This window comes from Salmo salar, unplaced genomic scaffold (assembly GCF_905237065.1).
Source record: "Salmo salar unplaced genomic scaffold, Ssal_v3.1, whole genome shotgun sequence".
Lineage (NCBI taxonomy): Eukaryota > Metazoa > Chordata > Actinopteri > Salmoniformes > Salmonidae > Salmo > Salmo salar.
Window position 1 is genome coordinate 39,070 of NW_025548672.1, and position 20,822 is coordinate 59,891.

Here is a 20,822-nt window from a genome sequence, read left to right on the forward strand (position 1 = left end):
ACACTATAGACTGACTGACACTCATGTTGACACACTACAGACTGACTGACACTCATGTTGACACACTATAGAGACTGACACTCATGTTGACACACTATAGACTGACTGACACTCATGTTGACACACTACAGACTGACTGACACTCATGTTGACACACTACAGACTGACACTCATGTTGACACACTATAGACTGACACTCATGTTGACACACTACAGACTGACTGACACTCATGTTGACACACTATAGACTGACACTCGTGTTGACACACTATAGACTGACTGACACTCGTGTTGACACACTATAGACTGACTGACACTCGTGTTAACACACTATAGACTGAATGACACTCATGTTGACACACTATAGACTGACTGACACTCATGTTGACACACTACAGACTGACTGACACTCATGTTGACACACTACAGACTGACTGACACTCATGTTGACACACTACAGACTGACTGACACTCATGTTGACACACTATAGACTGACTGACACTTGTGTTGACACACTATAGACTGACTGACACTCGTGTTGACACACTACAGACTGACTGACACTCATGTTGACACACTATAGACTGACTGACACTCGTGTTGACACACTATAGACTGACTGACACTCATGTTGACACACTATAGACTGACTGACACTTGTGTTGACACACTATAGATGACTGACACTCAAGTTGACACACTATAGACTGACACTCATGTTGACACACTATAGACTGACTGACACTCATGTTGACACACTACAGACTGACTGACACTCGTGTTGACACACTACAGACTGACTGACACTCGTGTTGACACACTATAGACTGACTGACACTCTGTGTTGACACACTATAGGACTGACACTCAAGTTGACACACTATAGACGAGACACTCATGTTGACACACTATAGACTGACTGACACTCATGTTGACACACTACAGACTGACTGACACTCATGTTGACACACTATAGCGACTGACACTCGTGTTGACACACTATAGACTGACTGACACTCGTGTTGACACACTATAGACTGACTGACACTCGTGTTGACACACTATAGACTGACTGACACTCATGTTGACACACTACAGACTGACTGACACTCATGTTGACACACTACAGACTGACTGACACTCGTGTTGACACACTACAGACTGACTGACACTCGTGTTGACACACTATAGACTGACTGACACTCGTGTTGACACACTACAGACTGACTGACACTCGTGTTGACACACTATAGACTGACTGACACTCGTGTTGACACACTACAGACTGACTGACACTCATGTTGACACACTACAGACTGACTGACACTCATGTTGACACACTACAGACTGACACTCATGTTGACACACTATAGACTGACTGACACTCATGTTGACACACTACAGACTGACACTCATGTTGACACACTATAGACTGACTGACACTCATGTTGACACACTATAGACTGACTGACACTCATGTTGACACACTATAGACTGACTGACACTCATGTTGACACACTACAGACTGACTGACACTCGTGTTGACACACTATAGACTGACTGACACTCGTGTTGACACACTATAGACTCTGACACTCATGTTGACACACTATAGACTGACTGACACTCATGTTGACACACTATAGACTGACACTCATGTTGACACACTATAGACTGACTGACACTCATGTTGACACACTATAGACTGACTGACACTCATGTTGACACACTATAGACTGACTGACACTCATGTTGACACACTATAGACTGACTGACACTCATGTTGACACACTACAGACTGACTGACACTCATGTTGACACACTATAGACTGACACTCATGTTGACACACTATAGACTGACTGACACTCGTGTTGACACACTACAGACTGACTGACACTCATGTTGACACACTACAGACTGACACTCATGTTGACACACTATAGAGACTGACACTCATGTTGACACACTACAGACTGACTGACACTCATGTTGACACACTATAGGACTGACACTCGTGTTGACACACTATAGACTGACTGACACTCATGTTGACACACTATAGACTGACTGACACTCGTGTTGACACACTATAGACTGACTGACACTCATGTTGACACACTATAGACTGACTGACACTCATGTTGACACACTACAGACTGACTGACACTCATGTTGACACACTACAGACTGACACTCATGTTGACACACTATAGACTGACACTCATGTTGACACACTATAGACTGACTGACACTCGTGTTGACACACTATAGACTGACTGACACTCGTGTTGACACACACAGACTGACTGACACTCATGTTGACACACTATAGACTGACTGACACTCATGTTGACACACTATAGACTGACTGACACTCATGTTGACACACTATAGACTGACTGACACTTGTGTTGACACACTATAGACGACTGACACTCATGTTGACACACTATAGGACTGACACTCATGTTGACACACTATAGACTGACTGACACTCATGTTGACACACTATAGACTGACTGACACTCATGTTGACACACTATAGACTGACTGACACTCATGTTGACACACTACAGACTGACTGACACTCATGTTGACACACTATAGACTGACACTCATGTTGACACACTATAGACTGACTGACACTCGTGTTGACACACTATAGACTGACTGACACTCATGTTGACACACTACAGACTGACTGACACTCATGTTGACACACTATAGACTGACTGACACTCATGTTGACACACTATAGACTGACTGACACTCATGTTGACACACTATAGAGACTGACACTCATGTTGACACACTATAGACTGACTGACACTCATGTTGACACACTATAGACTGACTGACACTCATGTTGACACACTATAGACTGACTGACACTCATGTTGACACACTATAGACTGACTGACACTCGTGTTGACACACTACAGACTGACTGACACTCATGTTGACACACTACAGACTGACTGACACTCATGTTGACACACTACAGACTGACTGACACTCATGTTGACACACTATAGACTGACTGACACTCGTGTTGACACACTATAGACTGACTGACACTCGTGTTGACACACTATAGACTGACTGACACTCGTGTTGACACACTATAGACTGACTGACACTCATGTTGACACACTATAGACTGACTGACACTCATGTTGACACACTACAGACTGACTGACACTCATGTTGACACACTATAGACTGACTGACACTCATGTTGACACACTATAGACTGACTGACACTCATGTTGACACACTATAGACTGACTGACACTCGTGTTGACACACTATAGGACTGACACTCATGTTGACACACTATAGACTGACACTCATGTTGACACACTATAGACTGACTGACACTCATGTTGACACACTATAGACTGACTGACACTCGTGTTGACACACTACAGACTGACTGACACTCATGTTGACACACTATAGACTGACACTCATGTTGACACACTATAGACTGACTGACACTCGTGTTGACACACTACAGACTGACTGACACTCGTGTTGACACACTATAGACTGACTGACACTCGTGTTGACACACTATAGACTGACTGACACTCGTGTTGACACACTACAGACTGACTGACACTCGTGTTGACACACTACAGACTGACTGACACTCGTGTTGACACACTACAGACTGACTGACACTCATGTTGACACACTACAGACTGACTGACACTCATGTTGACACACTATAGACTGACTGACACTCGTGTTGACACACTATAGACTGACTGACACTCATGTTGACACACTATAGGACTGACACTCATGTTGACACACTACAGACTGACTGACACTCGTGTTGACACACTATAGAGACTGACACTCGTGTTGACACACTATAGACTGACTGACACTCGTGTTGACACACTATAGACTGACTGACACTCGTGTTGACACACTATAGACTGACTGACACTCATGTTGACACACTATAGACTGACTGACACTCATGTTGACACACTACAGACTGACTGACACTCATGTTGACACACTATAGACTGACTGACACTCATGTTGACACACTATAGACTGACTGACACTCATGTTGACACACTATAGACTGACTGACACTCGTGTTGACACACTACAGACTGACTGACACTCGTGTTGACACACTACAGACTGACTGACACTCATGTTGACACACTACAGACTGACTGACACTCATGTTGACACACTATAGACTGACTGACACTCGTGTTGACACACTATAGACTGACTGACACTCATGTTGACACACTACAGACTGACTGACACTCATGTTGACACACTACAGACTGACTGACACTCATGTTGACACACTATGATGACTGACACTCATGTTGACACACTACAGACTGACTGACACTCATGTTGACACACTATAGACTGACTGACACTCGTGTTGACACACTATAGACTGACTGACACTCATGTTGACACACTATAGACTGACTGACACTCGTGTTGACACACTATAGACTGACTGACACTCGTGTTGACACACTATAGACTGACTGACACTCATGTTGACACACTATAGACTGACTGACACTCATGTTGACACACTACAGACTGACTGACACTCATGTTGACACACTATAGACGACTGACACTCATGTTGACACACTATAGACTGACTGACACTCATGTTGACACACTATAGACTGACTGACACTCGTGTTGACACACTATAGACTGACTGACACTCATGTTGACACACTATAGACTGACTGACACTCATGTTGACACACTACAGACTGACTGACACTCATGTTGACACACTACAGACTGACTGACACTCATGTTGACACACTACAGACTGACTGACACTCATGTTGACACACTATAGACTGACTGACACTCGTGTTGACACACTATAGACTGACTGACACTCGTGTTGACACACTACAGACTGACTGACACTCGTGTTGACACACTATAGACTGACTGACACTCATGTTGACACACTATAGACTGACTGACACTCATGTTGACACACTACAGACTGACTGACACTCGTGTTGACACACTATAGACTGACACTCATGTTGACACACTATAGAGACTGACACTCATGTTGACACACTATAGACTGACTGACACTCGTGTTGACACACTATAGACTGACTGACACTCGTGTTGACACACTACAGACTGACTGACACTCATGTTGACACACTATAGACTGACACTCATGTTGACACACTATAGACTGACTGACACTCATGTTGACACACTATAGACTGACTGACACTCGTGTTGACACACTATAGACTGACTGACACTCGTGTTGACACACTATAGACTGACTGACACTCATGTTGACACACTACAGACTGACTGACACTCATGTTGACACACTATAGACTGACTGACACTCATGTTGACACACTATAGACTGACTGACACTCGTGTTGACACACTATAGACTGACTGACACTCATGTTGACACACTACAGACTGACTGACACTCATGTTGACACACTATAGGACTGACACTCATGTTGACACACTATAGACTGACTGACACTCATGTTGACACACTACAGACTGACTGACACTCATGTTGACACACTACAGACTGACTGACACTCGTGTTGACACACTATAGACTGACTGACACTCGTGTTGACACACTATAGACTGACTGACACTCATGTTGACACACTACAGACTGACTGACACTCATGTTGACACACTACAGACTGACTGACACTCATGTTGACACACTACAGACTGACTGACACTCATGTTGACACACTACAGACTGACTGACACTCATGTTGACACACTATAGACTGACACTCATGTTGACACACTATAGACTGACTGACACTCATGTTGACACACTATAGACTGACTGACACTCGTGTTGACACACTATAGACTGACTGACACTCGTGTTGACACAGACTGACTGACACTCATGTTGACACACTATAGACTGACTGACACTCGTGTTGACACACTATAGACTGACTGACACTCGTGTTGACACACTATAGACTGACTGACACTCGTGTTGACACACTATAGACGACTGACACTCATGTTGACACACTATAGACTGACACTCATGTTGACACACTATAGACTGACTGACACTCGTGTTGACACACTATAGACTGACTGACACTCGTGTTGACACACTATAGACTGACTGACACTCGTGTTGACACACTACAGACTGACTGACACTCATGTTGACACACTACAGACTGACTGACACTCATGTTGACACACTACAGACTGACTGACACTCATGTTGACACACTATAGACTGACTGACACTCATGTTGACACACTATAGGACTGACACTCATGTTGACACACTATAGGACTGACACTCATGTTGACACACTATAGACTGACTGACACTCGTGTTGACACACTATAGACTGACTGACACTCGTGTTGACACACTACAGACTGACTGACACTCATGTTGACACACTATAGACTGACACTCATGTTGACACACTATAGACTGACTGACACTCGTGTTGACACACTACAGACTGACTGACACTCGTGTTGACACACTACAGACTGACTGACACTCGTGTTGACACACTATAGACTGACTGACACTCGTGTTGACACACTACAGACTGACTGACACTCGTGTTGACACACTACAGACTGACTGACACTCGTGTTGACACACTACAGACTGACTGACACTCGTGTTGACACACTATAGACTGACTGACACTCATGTTGACACACTATAGACTGACTGACACTCGTGTTGACACACTATAGACTGACTGACACTCATGTTGACACACTATAGACTGACACTCATGTTGACACACTATAGACTGACTGACACTCATGTTGACACACTATAGGACTGACACTCATGTTGACACACTATAGACTGACTGACACTCATGTTGACACACTATAGACTGACTGACACTCGTGTTGACACACTATAGACTGACTGACACTCATGTTGACACACTATAGACTGACTGACACTCATGTTGACACACTACAGACTGACTGACACTCATGTTGACACACTACAGACTGACTGACACTCATGTTGACACACTACAGACTGACTGACACTCATGTTGACACACTATAGACTGACTGACACTCGTGTTGACACACTATAGACTGACTGACACTCGTGTTGACACACTACAGACTGACTGACACTCATGTTGACACACTACAGACTGACTGACACTCATGTTGACACACTATAGACTGACTGACACTTGTGTTGACACACTATAGACTGACTGACACTCATGTTGACACACTACAGACTGACTGACACTCATGTTGACACACTACAGACTGACACTCATGTTGACACACTATAGGACTGACACTCATGTTGACACACTACAGACTGACTGACACTCATGTTGACACACTATAGACTGACACTCGTGTTGACACACTATAGACTGACTGACACTCATGTTGACACACTATAGACTGACTGACACTCGTGTTGACACACTATAGACTGACTGACACTCATGTTGACACACTATAGACTGACTGACACTCATGTTGACACACTATAACGACTGACACTCATGTTGACACACTACAGACTGACTGACACTCATGTTGACACACTATAGACGACTGACACTCGTGTTGACACACTATAGACTGACTGACACTCATGTTGACACACTATAGACTGACTGACACTCGTGTTGACACACTATAGACTGAATGACACTCATGTTGACACACTATAGACTGACTGACACTCATGTTGACACACTACAGACTGACTGACACTCATGTTGACACACTACAGACTGACTGACACTCATGTTGACACACTACAGACTGACTGACACTCATGTTGACACACTATAGACTGACTGACACTCGTGTTAACACACTATAGACTGACTGACACTCATGTTGACACACTACAGACTGACTGACACTCATGTTGACACACTATAGACTGACTGACACTCGTGTTGACACACTATAGACTGACTGACACTCATGTTGACACACTATAGACTGACTGACACTCGTGTTGACACACTATAGACTGACACTCAATGTTGACACACTATAGACTGACACTCATGTTGACACACTATAGACTGACTGACACTCGTGTTGACACACTATAGACTGACTGACACTCGTGTTGACACACTACAGACTGACTGACACTCGTGTTGACACACTATAGACTGACACTCATGTTGACACACTATAGACTGACTGACACTCATGTTGACACACTACAGACTGACTGACACTCATGTTGACACACTACAGACTGACTGACACTCGTGTTGACACACTACAGACTGACTGACACTCATGTTGACACACTATAGACTGACTGACACTCATGTTGACACACTACAGACTGACACTCATGTTGACACACTATAGACTGACTGACACTCATGTTGACACACTACAGACTGACACTCATGTTGACACACTATAGACTGACTGACACTCATGTTGACACACTACAGACTGACTGACACTCATGTTGACACACTATAGACTGACTGACACTCATGTTGACACACTATAGACTGACTGACACTCGTGTTGACACACTATAGACTGACTGACACTCGTGTTGACACACTATAGACGACTGACACTCGTGTTGACACATTATAGACTGACTGACACTCATGTTGACACACTATAGACTGACACTCATGTTGACACACTATAGACTGACTGACACTCATGTTGACACACTATAGACTGACTGACACTCATGTTGACACACTATAGACTGACTGACACTCATGTTGACACACTATAGACTGACTGACACTCATGTTGACACACTACAGACTGACTGACACTCATGTTGACACACTATAGATGACTGACACTCATGTTGACACACTATAGACTGACTGACACTCATGTTGACACACTACAGACTGACTGACACTCATGTTGACACACTACAGACTGACACTCATGTTGACACACTATAGAGACTGACACTCATGTTGACACACTATAGACTGACTGACACTCATGTTGACACACTATAGACTGACTGACACTCGTGTTGACACACTATAGACTGACTGACACTCATGTTGACACACTATAGACTGACTGACACTCATGTTGACACACTATAGACTGACTGACACTCATGTTGACACACTACAGACTGACTGACACTCATGTTGACACACTACAGACTGACACTCATGTTGACACACTATAGACTGACACTCATGTTGACACACTATAGACTGACTGACACTTGTGTTGACACACTATAGACTGACTGACACTCGTGTTGACACACAGACTGACTGACACTCATGTTGACACACTATAGACTGACTGACACTCGTGTTGACACACTATAGACTGACTGACACTCAAGTTGACACACTATAGACTGACTGACACTTGTGTTGACACACTATAGACTGACTGACACTCATGTTGACACACTATAGACTGACACTCATGTTGACACACTATAGACTGACTGACACTCATGTTGACACACTATAGACTGACTGACACTCATGTTGACACACTATAGACTGACTGACACTCATGTTGACACACTACAGACTGACTGACACTCATGTTGACACACTATAGACTGACACTCATGTTGACACACTATAGACTGACTGACACTCATGTTGACACACTACAGACTGACTGACACTCATGTTGACACACTACAGACTGACACTCATGTTGACACACTATAGACTGACACTCATGTTGACACACTACAGACTGACTGACACTCATGTTGACACACTATAAGACTGACACTCGTGTTGACACACTATAGACTGACTGACACTCATGTTGACACACTATAGACTGACTGACACTCGTGTTGACACACTATAGACTGACTGACACTCATGTTGACACACTATAGACTGACTGACACTCATGTTGACACACTACAGACTGACTGACACTCATGTTGACACACTACAGACTGACTGACACTCATGTTGACACACTACAGACTGACTGACACTCATGTTGACACACTATAGACTGACTGACACTTGTGTTGACACACTATAGACTGACTGACACTCGTGTTGACACACTACAGACTGACTGACACTCATGTTGACACACTATAGACTGACTGACACTCGTGTTGACACACTATAGACTGACTGACACTCATGTTGACACACTATAGACTGACTGACACTTGTGTTGACACACTATAGACTGACACTCAAGTTGACACACTATAGACTGACACTCATGTTGACACACTATAGACTGACTGACACTCGTGTTGACACACTATAGACTGACTGACACTCATGTTGACACACTACAGACTGACTGACACTCATGTTGACACACTATAGACTGACACTCATGTTGACACACTATAGACTGACTGACACTCGTGTTGACACACTACAGACTGACTGACACTCGTGTTGACACACTACAGACTGACTGACACTCATGTTGACACACTATAGACTGACTGACACTCGTGTTGACACACTACAGACTGACTGACACTCGTGTTGACACACTACAGACTGACTGACACTCATGTTGACACACTACAGACTGACTGACACTCATGTTGACACACTACAGACTGACTGACACTCATGTTGACACACTACAGACTGACTGACACTCATGTTGACACACTACAGACTGACACTCATGTTGACACACTATAGAGACTGACACTCATGTTGACACACTATAGACTGACTGACACTTGTGTTGACACACTATAGACTGACTGACACTCGTGTTGACACACAGACTGACTGACACTCATGTTGACACACTATAGACTGACTGACACTCGTGTTGACACACTATAGACTGACTGACACTCAAGTTGACACACTATAGACTGACTGACACTCGTGTTGACACACTATAGATGACTGACACTCATGTTGACACACATAGACTGACACTCATGTTGACACACTATAGACTGACTGACACTCATGTTGACACACTATAGACTGACTGACACTCATGTTGACACACTATAGACTGACTGACACTCATGTTGACACACTACAGACTGACTGACACTCATGTTGACACACTACAGACTGACTGACACTCATGTTGACACACTACAGACTGACTGACACTCATGTTGACACACTATAGACTGACTGACACTCATGTTGACACACTACAGACTGACTGACACTTGTGTTGACACACTATAGACTGACACTCAAGTTGACACACTATAGACTGACACTCATGTTGACACACTATAGACTGACTGACACTCGTGTTGACACACTATAGACTGACTGACACTCGTGTTGACACACTACAGACTGACTGACACTCATGTTGACACACTATAGACTGACACTCATGTTGACACACTATAGACTGACTGACACTCATGTTGACACACTACAGACTGACTGACACTCGTGTTGACACACTACAGACTGACTGACACTCGTGTTGACACACTACAGACTGACTGACACTCATGTTGACACACTACAGACTGACTGACACTCATGTTGACACACTATAGACTGACTGACACTCATGTTGACACACTACAGACTGACTGACACTCATGTTGACACACTACAGACTGACTGACACTCATGTTGACACACTATAGACTGACTGACACTCATGCTGACACACTATAGACTGACTGACACTCATGTTGACACACTATAGGACTGACACTCATGTTGAGACACTACAGACTGACTGACACTCATGTTGACACACTATAGACTGACACTCGTGTTGACACACTATAGACTGACTGACACTCATGTTGACACACTATAGACTGACTGACACTCGTGTTGACACACTATAGACTGAATGACACTCATGTTGACACACTATAGACTGACTGACACTCATGTTGACACACTACAGACTGACTGACACTCATGTTGACACACTACAGACTGACTGACACTCATGTTGACACACTACAGACTGACTGACACTCATGTTGACACACTATAGACTGACTGACACTCGTGTTGACACACTATAGACTGACTGACACTCGTGTTGACACACTACAGACTGACTGACACTCATGTTGACACACTATAGACTGACTGACACTCGTGTTGACACACTATAGACTGACTGACACTCATGTTGACACACTATAGACTGACTGACACTTGTGTTGACACACTATAGACTGACACTCAAGTTGACACACTATAGACTGACACTCATGTTGACACACTATAGACTGACTGACACTCATGTTGACACACTATAGACTGACTGACACTCATGTTGACACACTACAGACTGACTGACACTCATGTTGACACACTATAGACTGACACTCATGTTGACACACTATAGACTGACTGACACTCGTGTTGACACACTACAGACTGACTGACACTCGTGTTGACACACTACAGACTGACTGACACTCATGTTGACACACTATAGACTGACTGACACTCATGTTGACACACTACAGACTGACTGACACTCATGTTGACACACTACAGACTGACTGACACTCATGTTGACACACTACAGACTGACTGACACTCATGTTGACACACTACAGACTGACTGACACTCATGTTGACACACTACAGACTGACTGACACTCATGTTGACACACTACAGACTGACACTCATGTTGACACACTATAGACTGACACTCATGTTGACACACTATAGACTGACTGACACTTGTGTTGACACACTATAGACTGACTGACACTCGTGTTGACACACATAGACTGACTGACACTCATGTTGACACACTATAGACTGACTGACACTCGTGTTGACACACTATAGACTGACTGACACTCAAGTTGACACACTATAGACTGACTGACACTTGTGTTGACACACTATAGACTGACACTCATGTTGACACACTATAGGACTGACACTCATGTTGACACACTATAGACTGACTGACACTCATGTTGACACACTATAGACTGACTGACACTCATGTTGACACACTATAGACTGACTGACACTCGTGTTGACACACTACAGACTGACTGACACTCATGTTGACACACTACAGACTGACTGACACTCATGTTGACACACTACAGACTGACTGACACTCATGTTGACACACTATAGACTGACTGACACTCATGTTGACACACTATAGACTGACTGACACTCATGTTGACACACTATAGACTGACTGACACTCGTGTTGACACACTATAGACTGACTGACACTCGTGTTGACACACTACAGACTGACTGACACTCATGTTGACACACTATAGGACTGACACTCATGTTGACACACTATAGACTGACTGACACTCGTGTTGACACACTACAGACTGACTGACACTCATGTTGACACACTACAGACTGACTGACACTCGTGTTGACACACTATAGACTGACTGACACTCGTGTTGACACACTACAGACTGACTGACACTCGTGTTGACACACTATAGACTGACTGACACTCGTGTTGACACACTACAGACTGACTGACACTCGTGTTGACACACTACAGACTGACTGACACTCGTGTTGACACACTATAGACTGACTGACACTCGTGTTGACACACTATAGACTGACTGACACTCATGTTGACACACTATAGACTGACTGACACTCATGTTGACACACTATAGACTGACTGACACTCATGTTGACACACTATAGACTGACTGACACTCATGTTGACACACTACAGACTGACTGACACTCATGTTGACACACTATAGACTGACACTCATGTTGACACACTATAGACTGACTGACACTCGTGTTGACACACTATAGACTGACTGACACTCATGTTGACACACTATAGACTGACTGACACTCATGTTGACACACTATAGACTGACTGACACTCATGTTGACACACTATAGACTGACTGACACTCATGTTGACACACTATAGACTGACTGACACTCGTGTTGACACACTATAGACTGACTGACACTCATGTTGACACACTATAGACTGACACTCATGTTGACACACTATAGACTGACTGACACTCATGTTGACACACTATAGACTGACTGACACTCATGTTGACACACTATAGACTGACTGACACTCGTGTTGACACACTACAGACTGACTGACACTCATGTTGACACACTATAGACTGACACTCATGTTGACACACTATAGACTGACTGACACTCATGTTGACACACTACAGACTGACTGACACTCATGTTGACACACTACAGACTGACACTCATGTTGACACACTATAGACTGACACTCATGTTGACACACTACAGACTGACTGACACTCATGTTGACACACTATAGACTGACACTCGTGTTGACACACTATAGACTGACTGACACTCATGTTGACACACTATAGACTGACTGACACTCGTGTTGACACACTATAGACTGACTGACACTCATGTTGACACACTATAGACTGACTGACACTCATGTTGACACACTACAGACTGACTGACACTCATGTTGACACACTACAGACTGACTGACACTCATGTTGACACACTACAGACTGACTGACACTCATGTTGACACACTATAGACTGACTGACACTCGTGTTGACACACTATAGACTGACTGACACTCGTGTTGACACACTACAGACTGACTGACACTCATGTTGACACACTATAGACTGACTGACACTCATGTTGACACACTATAGACTGACTGACACTCATGTTGACACACTATAGACTGACTGACACTCGTGTTGACACACTATAGACTGACTGACACTCATGTTGACACACTATAGACTGACACTCATGTTGACACACTATAGACTGACTGACACTCGTGTTGACACACTATAGACTGACTGACACTCGTGTTGACACACTACAGACTGACTGACACTCATGTTGACACACTATAGACTGACACTCATGTTGACACACTATAGACTGACTGACACTCATGTTGACACACTACAGACTGACTGACACTCATGTTGACACACTACAGACTGACTGACACTCGTGTTGACACACTATAGACTGACTGACACTCATGTTGACACACTATAGACTGACTGACACTCATGTTGACACACTACAGACTGACTGACACTCATGTTGACACACTACAGACTGACTGACACTCATGTTGACACACTACAGACTGACTGACACTCATGTTGACACACTACAGACTGACTGACACTCATGTTGACACACTACAGACTGACACTCATGTTGACACACTATAGACTGACACTCATGTTGACACACTATAGACTGACTGACACTCGTGTTGACACACTATAGACTGACTGACACTCATGTTGACACACTATAGACTGACTGACACTCGTGTTGACACACTATAGACTGACTGACACTCATGTTGACACACTATAGACTGACTGACACTCGTGTTGACACACTATAGACTGACACTCATGTTGACACACTATAGAGACTGACACTCATGTTGACACACTATAGACTGACTGACACTCATGTTGACACACTATAGACTGACTGACACTTGTGTTGACACACTATAGACTGACTGACACTCATGTTGACACACTACAGACTGACTGACACTCATGTTGACACACTACAGACTGACTGACACTCATGTTGACACACTACAGACTGACTGACACTCATGTTGACACACTATAGACTGACTGACACTCATGTTGACACACTACAGACTGACTGACACTCATGTTGACACACTACAGACTGACACTCATGTTGACACACTATAGACTGACACTCATGTTGACACACTATAGACTGACTGACACTCATGTTGACACACTATAGACTGACTGACACTCGTGTTGACACACTATAGACTGACTGACACTCATGTTGACACACTATAGGACTGACACTCATGTTGACACACTATAGACTGACTGACACTCGTGTTGACACACTATAGACTGACTGACACTCGTGTTGACACACTACAGACTGACTGACACTCGTGTTGACACACTATAGACTGACTGACACTCGTGTTGACACACTATAGACTGACTGACACTCGTGTTGACACACTACAGACTGACTGACACTCGTGTTGACACACTACAGACTGACTGACACTCATGTTGACACACTACAGACTGACTGACACTCATGTTGACACACTATAGACTGACTGACACTCATGTTGACACACTATAGACTGACTGACACTCATGTTGACACACTATAGACTGACTGACACTCATGTTGACACACTACAGACTGACTGACACTCATGTTGACACACTATAGACTGACACTCGTGTTGACACACTATAGACTGACTGACACTCATGTTGACACACTATAGACTGACTGACACTCGTGTTGACACACTATAGACTGACTGACACTCATGTTGACACACTATAGACTGACTGACACTCATGTTGACACACTACAGACTGACTGACACTCATGTTGACACACTACAGACTGACTGACACTCATGTTGACACACTACTGACTGACTGACACTCATGTTGACACTATAGACTGACTGACACTCGTGTTGACACACTATAGACTGACTGACACTCGTGTTGACACACTACAGACTGACTGACACTCGTGTTGACACACTATAGACTGACTGACACTCATGTTGACACACTATAGACTGACTGACACTCATGTTGACACACTATAGACTGACTGACACTCGTGTTGACACACTATAGACTGACACTCAAGTTGACACACTATAGACAGACACTCATGTTGACACACTATAGACTGACTGACACTCGTGTTGACACACTATAGACTGACTGACACTCGTGTTGACACACTACAGACTGACTGACCCTCGTGTTGACACACTATAGACTGACACTCATGTTGACACACTATAGACTGACTGACACTCGTGTTGACACACTACAGACTGACTGACACTCGTGTTGACACACTACAGACTGACTGACACTCGTGTTGACACACTATAGACTGACTGACACTCGTGTTGACACACTATAGACTGACTGACACTCGTGTTGACACACTACAGACTGACTGACACTCGTGTTGACACACTACAGACTGACTGACACTCATGTTGACACACTACAGACTGACTGACACTCATGTTGACACACTACAGACTGACTGACACTCATGTTGACACACTACATGACTGACACTCATGTTGACACACTATAGCGACTGACACTCATGTTGACACACTATAGACTGACTGACACTTGTGTTGACACACTATAGACTGACTGACACTTGTGTTGACACACTATAGACTGACTGACACTCGTGTTGACACACAGACTGACTGACACTCGTGTTGACACACTATAGACTGACTGACACTCAAGTTGACACACTATAGACTGACTGACACTTGTGTTGACACACTATAGACTGACACTCATGTTGACACACTATAGACTGACACTCATGTTGACACACTATAGACTGACTGACACTCATGTTGACACACTATAGACTGACTGACACTCATGTTGACACACTATAGACTGACTGACACTCATGTTGACACACTACAGACTGACTGACACTCATGTTGACACACTACAGACTGACTGACACTCATGTTGACACACTACAGACTGACTGACACTCATGTTGACACACTATAGACTGACTGACACTCATGTTGACACACTATAGACTGACTGACACTCATGTTGACACACTATAGACTGACTGACACTCGTGTTGACACACTATAGACTGACTGACACTCGTGTTGACACACTACAGACTGACTGACCCTCATGTTGACACACTATAGACTGACACTCATGTTGACACACTATAGACTGACTGACACTCGTGTTGACACACTACAGACTGACTGACACTCGTGTTGACACACTACAGACTGACTGACACTCGTGTTGACACACTATAGACTGACTGACACTCATGTTGACACACTACAGACTGACTGACACTCGTGTTGACACACTACAGACTGACTGACACTCGTGTTGACACACTACAGACTGACTGACACTCGTGTTGACACACTACAGACTGACTGACACTCGTGTTGACACACTATAGACTGACTGACACTCGTGTTGACACACTATAGACTGACTGACACTCGTGTTGACACACTACAGACTGACTGACCCTCATGTTGACACACTATAGAGACTGACACTCATGTTGACACACTATAGACTGACTGACACTCGTGTTGACACACTACAGACTGACTGACACTCATGTTGACACACTACAGACTGACTGACACTCGTGTTGACACACTATAGACTGACTGACACTCGTGTTGACACACTACAGACTGACTGACACTCGTGTTGACACACTACAGACTGACTGACACTCGTGTTGACACACTACAGACTGACTGACACTCATGTTGACACACTACAGACTGACTGACACTCATGTTGACACACTACAGACTGACTGACACTCATGTTGACACACTACAGTGACTGACACTCATGTTGACACACTATAGACTGACACTCATGTTGACACACTATAGACTGACTGACACTTGTGTTGACACACTATAGACTGACTGACACTCATGTTGACACACACAGACTGACTGACACTCATGTTGACACACTATAGACTGACTGACACTCGTGTTGACACACTATAGACTGACTGACACTCAAGTTGACACACTATAGACTGACTGACACTCGTGTTGACACACTATAGACTGACACTCATGTTGACACACTATAGACTGACACTCATGTTGACACACTATAGACTGACTGACACTCATGTTGACACACTATAGACTGACTGACACTCGTGTTGACACACTATAGACTGACTGACACTCATGTTGACACACTACAGACTGACTGACACTCATGTTGACACACTACAGAGACTGACACTCATGTTGACACACTACAGACTGACTGACACTCATGTTGACACACTATAGACTGACTGACACTCATGTTGACACACTACAGACTGACTGACACTCGTGTTGACACACTATAGACTGACACTCAAGTTGACACACTATAGACTGACACTCATGTTGACACACTATAGACTGACTGACACTCGTGTTGACACACTATAGACTGACTGACACTCGTGTTGACACACTACAGACTGACTGACACTCATGTTGACACACTATAGACTGACTGACACTCGTGTTGACACACTACAGACTGACTGACACTCGTGTTGACACACTACAGACTGACTGACACTCGTGTTGACACACTACAGACTGACTGACACTCGTGTTGACACACTACAGACTGACTGACACTCGTGTTGACACACTACAGACTGACTGACACTCATGTTGACACACTATAGACTGACTGACACTCATGTTGACACACTATAGACTGACACTCATGTTGACACACTACAGACTGACACTCGTGTTGACACACTATAGACTGACTGACACTCATGTTGACACACTAGATAGACTGACACTCATGTTGACACACTATAGACTGACTGACACTCATGTTGACACACTATAGACTGACACTCATGTTGACACACTATAGACTGACTGACACTCGTGTTGACACACTATAGACTGACTGACACTCGTGTTGACACACTATAGACAGACTGACACTCATGTTGACACACTATAGACTGACTGACACTCATGTTGACACACTATAGACTGACACTCATGTTGACACACTGTAGACTGACTGACACTCGTGTTGACACACTATAGACTGACTGACACTCATGTTGACACACTACAGACTGACTGACACTCGTGTTGACACACTACAGACTGACTGACACTCATGTTGACACACTATAGACTGACGGACACTCGTGTTGACACACTATAGACTGACTGACACTCATGTTGACACACTAGACTGACTGACACTCATGTTGACACACTACAGACTGACTGACACTCGTGTTGACACACTATAGACTGACTGACTCATGTTGACACACTATAGACTGACTGACACTCGTGTTGACACACTATAGACTGACACTCATGTTGACACACTATAGACTGACTGACACTCATGTTGACACACTACAGACTGACTGACACTCGTGTTGACACACTATAGACTGACTGACACTCGTGTTGACACACTACAGACTGACTGACACTCATGTTGACACACTATAGACTGACACTCATGTTGACACACTATAGACTGACTGACACTCGTGTTGACACACTATAGACTGACTGACACTCGTGTTGACACACTACAGACTGACTGACACTCATGTTGACACACTACAGACTGACTGACACTCGTGTTGACACACTACAGACTGACTGACACTCGTGTTGACACACTATAGACTGACTGACACTCGTGTTGACACACTACAGACTGACTGACACTCGTGTTGACACACTACAGACTGACTGACACTCGTGTTGACACACTACAGACTGACTGACACTCATGTTGACACACTACAGACTGACTGACACTCATGTTGACACACTACAGACTGACTGACACTCATGTTGACACACTACAGACTGACACTCATGTTGACACACTATAGACTGACTGACACTCGTGTTGACACACTATAGACTGACTGACACTCGTGTTGACACACTACAGACTGACTGACACTCGTGTTGACACACTATAGACTGACTGACACTCGTGTTGACACACTACAGACTGACTGACACTCGTGTTGACACACTATAGACTGACTGACACTCGTGTTGACACACTATAGACTGACTGACACTCATGTTGACACACTATAGACTGACACACTCATGTTGACACACATAGACTGACTGACACTCGTGTTGACAC